Here is a 7,201-nt window from a genome sequence, read left to right as displayed (position 1 = left end):
CAATTATATCAAAAATACAAATAAAAAAAGGACTAAAATCTGGCTTCAAAATGTCAGCGTCCATAAAAAGTGGAGATGTTGAAAAATGATACATTAGAAGTATAATGTTCATTTTGTATTATTCTACTTTTACTTTGGGTAGATAACCGTAATTTAAACGGTTTGATCGGCAATCGAACAACAACGTAAAAAACTCGTTTGCTTCAACGTGTTTTTACCTATTTTTATTCATTTATGTGGTCATAACTTCCGCGCAAATTAACTTTTTTAACCACATTTTTTAGCTTTGATCAAAAACACATTGTTTGGTCCAACTATGGTCACATTTCATGGTATACTGCAATATTTCGCGTATTTTAATTGTGGATTCATTTATTCATTCATTCAGCTTCGAATGTGTCTGTGTTGTCAAGTGTTGGGAATAACTAAAATCGTAAGACTAATATAGTAATTTGTTAGTAGACTATTATTTCTTTCTTATATTTCTATCATTTGCATTTAAAGCATTCAAGAGTCGTCTAATGCCACTAATTTGCAGCTTTTGTGTCTAACTGTCCTAACGCTGTGTCGGCATATCAATGCTCATTTATAGCGTGTTTTCAGCCACTTTTTTTTTTGCTAGTTTCCGATCGTTTGCTTTGTGGTAAACATTGTTGTGTCCTTTTATGTTTATGTCTCGAGATTAATGTTATTTCAGTTTGTTATGAAAACAGCTTTTAATATAAGCGTACTTGGGTCGCCTTTGTCTTTCCGTATTGTGGTTGTTGGTTGTATTTCAGCAGGCCTTATCAGTATGAGCCTCGTTTTGATTATTTTGATGGTGATTTTTGGTTCATTTGTTCATTTCCCTACTTGGAATAAAACAAATTACTACAAGTTAAAAAGTTATTAACTATATTGACAAAACTAATAAATATACAATTCTAATGGTATGCTTCTTCTTGTTAATTTAAAAGAAATCATCACCCCCTTCACTTTTAACATCCTTTCCCCACACAGAGAGTTCTACGACCGCCTGCTATGCGATTAACAAGAAATTGGGAGTGTTCCGCTGTCAATGTTCACATATTTTTCGGTATAAAAAAATGTTTAAAATTTTCATTTCTTCATGACTGATTGTAATTGTATTCTTATGCTGATTTATAATAATTCGTTGTGTGTTTGTGTATGTTTGAATTTTGATAAGTTTTCGTTATGGTTATGTGGGAAAAACTTTTGCCTGATAAGAACACATTAACAAATTGAATTTATTATTAAAGACTTGTGAAATCTCCCAATATTTATTTTTAATATTTAACAAAGAGCCTTCGCGTTGGAAAATATGCGCAATTATTTGTCATTTGTACGCAATTCACTGAAAGCACAAATGACATTTATTTTGTGGTATGACATCAGTAAAACAATAAATGTTGTTATCAAATTTTGTGGATTCGAGCTAGCCATGCCTCGAACATAAGATACGATATTGGAAACAACCAAATTCAAATTTAAAAGCAATCTTTGGTATGAAATCATTAGCAAATTTCCCTTTTTTATTAATTTAAAATTCTTTCATGTAAACAAAGTCTTTAGGTCAAAAGAGATTACTACATTATACATAACATTGAGAAACTCTACTCCAAAAATCGATGCTTTCGAAAGTTTGATTAATATTGTTTTCTTGCAGTAAGTCCTGATTTACGTTATGCGATTTTCCTTAAGCAATTTTTTTTTCCCTCTTAAACTTGCATCTTTATTCAAGCAATTCTGTTCCGACAATTCTTTTTTTCAAAACATTGAAAATAATGTCAATTACGCAAAATATAAAAGGAATAACCTGGAAAATGCCCGTTCGGGCGATTTTTTTCACTTCCTTTACGTGTTTCTCCAACAAACAGAGACTTGCCGCAAGTAAACTTGCTTAATGTATATTGGGACTTATAACCTACATAACGCTAAATATGTGACGTTTTTAAAAATTTTGAAGTTAATCGCTTCAAAATCAAATGAAACTACCATTACCGTAACGAACTTCAATAGGAATAATTAAAAGTTGGGGGACAATAGATTGATTTGAGTCTAACTTTAAGCACTGTCAAGGAAAGTGATTTCGCTCTGATCCCAAACCGGTTTAGTGTTTTTGATATGGAATATATCGTCACCACAAATGCCCAAAGACGTAACTAACAAATCCATAAGTTTAGAGGAGAAAAACGTTGTAAAATGGAAAACTTGTTAATAGAATATCAATCTTATGAGGCCGAGTATTTGGGGTTTTAAGAGTCATGTACGAATGGGAGTAAGTAATGAAACCAAAACCGCGGAAGCGCTTGGTTTCGGATCCGTTATTACAACAACACCTGCAATATTGTCTTGAATAGGATCGTTATTTTGAAACGTAGAAGCTTGAAAATTTGCTAGATCATGTATTTTAGCTTTATGTCTCACATTCATTTTGGAGTTACGTCTTCGGGGAGTATTTATTTATTTATTTTCTTTTTTTTTTCTTATATATACACTGAAAAAAACTGCAAAAGTTTTAAGTAATGCTATGTTAATAAAATCCATATCTGACTCTCTAAGGCTAAGAATACATTTTTCGCTTTTGTATACAGTTGATAAGTAATAGTTGCAAGCTGTCTGATCAGTCGTCATATGCTGCATGATTTTTTCCCTTAGTTTATGAAAACTAAGATTTGTTTAAAACTCATTGTTTATTCCACATGACATTTTATTTTCTTCGAAAATATGTTTTCTCAAATGTTCCCTGGCAATGATTAATTATTGTTAAATTTATTTTCTCACTAATTTGTCACCAAAATACACCTTCAAATTGAATTCTGAATGAAGGATCATTCAAATCCACAACAGAAGCTAAAACAGGGAACTGAAGAGCAAAGATCACAGTAGTTGAAAGGGGGGAGGCAACACGTCTATATAAATATTATAAATAATGAACACTATTACCTTTGTGACAGATGAGTTGCTCGTGATTGATCACAACAATAAGCATAAACCACTTTTGTTATCTCTTGCTGTCTACTTATTTAGCCACCGACCGCAGCTACTTGCCCCCAGTAAGTACCAAATGACGCCGTGGCTGACACAGATAACGGCCGGCTGATGCTGCCAGGCAGGAGGCTCCATTGGTAATGGCTGTTTGTGTCTATAAGTTGTGGCTGCTTGATATGTTTCCACGGCAAATGAATAGATTGATAGAGTTGGTAAGTGACAGACAAGTTGCCTGCCTACCTTGTTGACTATTGGCGTACTTAACTGATTCTGGCTTCTGGCATAAATGGCACAGTTGACAGAGAACAAAAAGAGCCCACAAATACAAAATAAAAATGTAAACAAACCTAAAGCTTCAATTGAGAAGTGCGACATTTTCCCCATTTCAAGGTTTAAAGTTTTTTTTTGGGATTTCTTTGATTGTTTAGCCGCTCATAGATTGCGACATCTAGGCGACAATCTGAAGATACAGATTTGTCTATTGAAAATATAAATATGAGCATTATGTTTAAACTGATGTCTATTACCGCTTGCTGGATACAAAATCTACAATGAAACTGCAAGGGGAATTTTGAGATGTATGTCATCAGTATTTTATTATTTATTCCAATAACCTTTAGAAGAATTATCTAGATCATTATTATCTAGCATAATACACATTGGCCAACAAAACTGACAGTCACTCACAGTTTCGTTAATAGCTGAATAATTACGTTCCTAATCTCTAAATAATATTCCATAGTCCATATTGTATTTCAAACATTTTTGTAGCTAAACAAAAGCTTTTATTTGCCAGAAAATTGTCCTAAAAGTACGTTGACTGTCAGTTTTGAATGATAGTGTGTACTCCCCTTTATGTTTCCTTTTGTTTATGCCAAACAAAATATACAGTTAGTCTACTTAATTATTGCAAAACCAAAATTATTACAAATTTGAAATAAAACATAATTTTATTGGTATATATAAATATCATTATTAATATTTTTGTTAACAGTTTAATTCTTGCACATGTTTATTAATAAAATAAAATACGAAAATAGCTAAATTTCACTAAAAATTTTCTTAAAATTAACATAAAGGAGAACTGTCAACTACTGTAAACGTCTCTGAATTTAATAAATAGGTTTCGGAATGTCATATTCCAATGGTATTTTTTGCCATTCTTCTTTAATGCTTTTTATTCAGTCCCACCTGTTAGTGGGTGACCTATTCCCGATTTTTTTCCTCAGTTGTACCCATGAATTGTCGATGGGGTAATGTCTAGACTTTGGACTGGGTGTCTATGACTTTGGTGCAGTTGTATAACAACCAAGTCCTACATAAATAAAGCTCCTCTGTCATTGTTTCCTGTAAAATCTGGATGATACCAATGTCACTGCTTGGTATACAACCCCATACCATAACTGACAGTTTTCCGAACCAGCGTTGCCAGTATTTTTTAGACTCTTTTCCCCAACTTGTCCAAAACTTTTCCCCAAAATTCCCCAGATTTTATTGAATTTCCTCCAAAAAATCCCCAAACATTTTTTTACAAATAATTACAAAAAAAGTTGTTAGAAAATTGATTATTTATTCTAGTAACACGTACTGCATTTTATTTCTGAATATGGTTCAAAATAGGAGACTGCTTCTACTTAAGAATTACTTGTTGGAACGGAAAGCACATTTAATACCATCTCCAATTTACGAGTGATAACTTTATCCATTGCGATTCGTAAACAATCGTGGAGATTTTTGTGTTGACAACTGGTTCTAAAAAGGTTCGTATAGAGCTAAAATTGTCTTGACCCAGTAAATTGCTGCAAATATTGGGGTAAAATTGCTTGTAAGTTTAAAAATTGCATATTTGTAGGCATCGGTTTCAGCATTTGTATTAATAGCGTATAAGATATTCGGCACTGGTCTTTTTAACTTTAATAATTGTTTACTCATTAAAAGTTCAAGTCAAAATTAAAGGCTAGGTCCATGGCTCCTCATGGTAAATATTCCGAGTCGTTTTCGATCGATTCCACTATTTTTCAATATCTTCTTAATTTTTTTATAAATGGTTTCAATATTCGAGTGCACAGGGAAAAATGCATATTAGTAGGGTGCATCGGTTTGAAAAGGCCCGTTCTTACATCTCTTCTTTAAAATCCCTTTTTGCTATACCTTACTTTAAGAAAAATAAGGAATAAAGTTCGCATTACCAGGGATCTGTTATTACATCTTCCATTCCATTTCATGCAAAACAGTCTGTATACATCAAATTTACTCAAATCGGATTGAATTTTCTCTCAAATTTTCTAGTTTTTGGGCTCACTTTAAATTTTAGCAGGAACAAAAGTTCCTTTTAATTTATCTGACACTTACTATTAAAGCAAAATTGTAGGAATAAAAAACGGATTATCTGTCCGATATCGGCCAACATTTAACTACAAAAAGTATATAATAACGGGCCTAAGCATATTTATCTCTTTTATAATTGGAGCCATGAATGTTAAATAAAGTTTAATTTCATCATTGCCCATCAATCCAGAAATCATTTCTGCAGTTAAGTCCCCTTCAGCAGTAGAAATGATGGAATATGTTATTTCAATTCAACCCACTGTCATAAATTATTACAGCTGGGACCAGTTAGTAGCGCTAGTACCACTCACGTACTGAAATTAAAAAGATCAGATCTGAAATAATTAGTCCCAAAAGAAATTCCCCAAAAATCCTCAAATATTTTTCAGATTTCCTCAACATTTTCCCAATTCCCCAAGTCGAAATTTTTTTCCCCATTTCAAATAAAAATTCCCCAATTTGGGGAAAAATCCCCAATACTGACAACGCTGTTCCGAACTTAACGGTATATATTAAACTTTTGTGTTCCATGAATGTAAGGGGGTTTCGCAATGTTTTTGAGATCCATCGTTATAGTACAACATGATTTTAGTCTCATCAGAAAATGTAACGTCATTCCAATACTAAAGATGGCGTGAAAAGTTGTCTGTACAAATTCTGAATAATTTCTATATATTGTGCTGGGAGGGCAATGGTTTTTAGCTAGTCACTCGCGATGAAGGCTTGTCATTATATAGCACTTTTGACTGACTTGTCCATGTGACACACTTACTCCAAGATCTTTTTAATTAAAAAAAAAATCTGGTGCTGCTTTGGGGTCTTTCGTCAATTTCTTTAATCATTTTCCTGTCAATTCGTGGGGTTACTGTTTTTTGCCTGCCAAGTAACGTCTTTATTTTGAGCCTGAATTCACTCTTGGTGCGGTATATGATGTTGTATACAGTTCTCAGCTTACGAGAGGTTAATTTATCGATTTCCCTGGCAGATTTACCATTACTATAATTGAAATAGACCAAATAAAGCATATTTTCTGAAATCAGTTTACCTGATTTTCTCCTTTTCTGAATATACCGTCTATGTTACACACACAACTATTAATTTATGATCAAAAATTATGGATATACATGCACCATAAAAGTCATAAAAATCCTTAATTGCAAAAAATCGCGGGGAAAATCTTACGATTTTATTGCACATTCATTCATTTTGCAATTATTTAGTTGACACCGCAATATCCAGGTACCTATACTTTTGTCCGTTGTTGTTGTTATATGCGACTGATTTCTGCATTTATTGGCTTGATGTTGTCACTAACATGTAAATCAACAGATATGTACAAAAACCCAACATTATTGAAAGAATATCGTGTAGTAATACCTAATTAAAAATCTAAATTTTTAAAAATTCATCGTTTGCAATAATTTTGTTGACTAACTGTATATGTAAGCGGATAACTTGGAATCCCAAAAATGTTTTGAATATATAACTTTTTTAAGAGGCCGATAGCTTCTTGCGTATTATTAAAGTTGTTGGATTATAGAAACAATACTTAGCAAATTATTTAAATATTTCAATTGTGAAAATATATATGGGGATTTCTGAGTGAAATCGGACACTTTTTCAAGATGAGGTTTTTGATTTCCTTTATTTTTTGCTGTGGTGATGCTGTTGATTAACAAAACATTTTAGTATATTTTCAGATTTTATTGACTAACGGTTCCAGAGATATCGCGCCTTGAAAAAGTCAAATTCTGTAAAAACTACATGCAAAGAAATACTGATAACTTCTTTAATATTGGTCCAATTTGAAAAAGTACTTTTTTTGTATGTTTTGTTTTTATCAGCTATTAAATAAAAAATTGCAAAAAAAAAATTGCACAGT

The sequence above is a fragment of the Musca autumnalis genome, unplaced genomic scaffold, assembly GCF_047663935.1.
Source record: "Musca autumnalis isolate F117 unplaced genomic scaffold, ASM4766393v1 scaffold_4, whole genome shotgun sequence".
NCBI classification, from domain to species: domain Eukaryota; kingdom Metazoa; phylum Arthropoda; class Insecta; order Diptera; family Muscidae; genus Musca; species Musca autumnalis.
The sequence above is the reverse complement of the archived record's forward strand: the minus strand, read 5'-3'. Positions refer to the sequence as shown.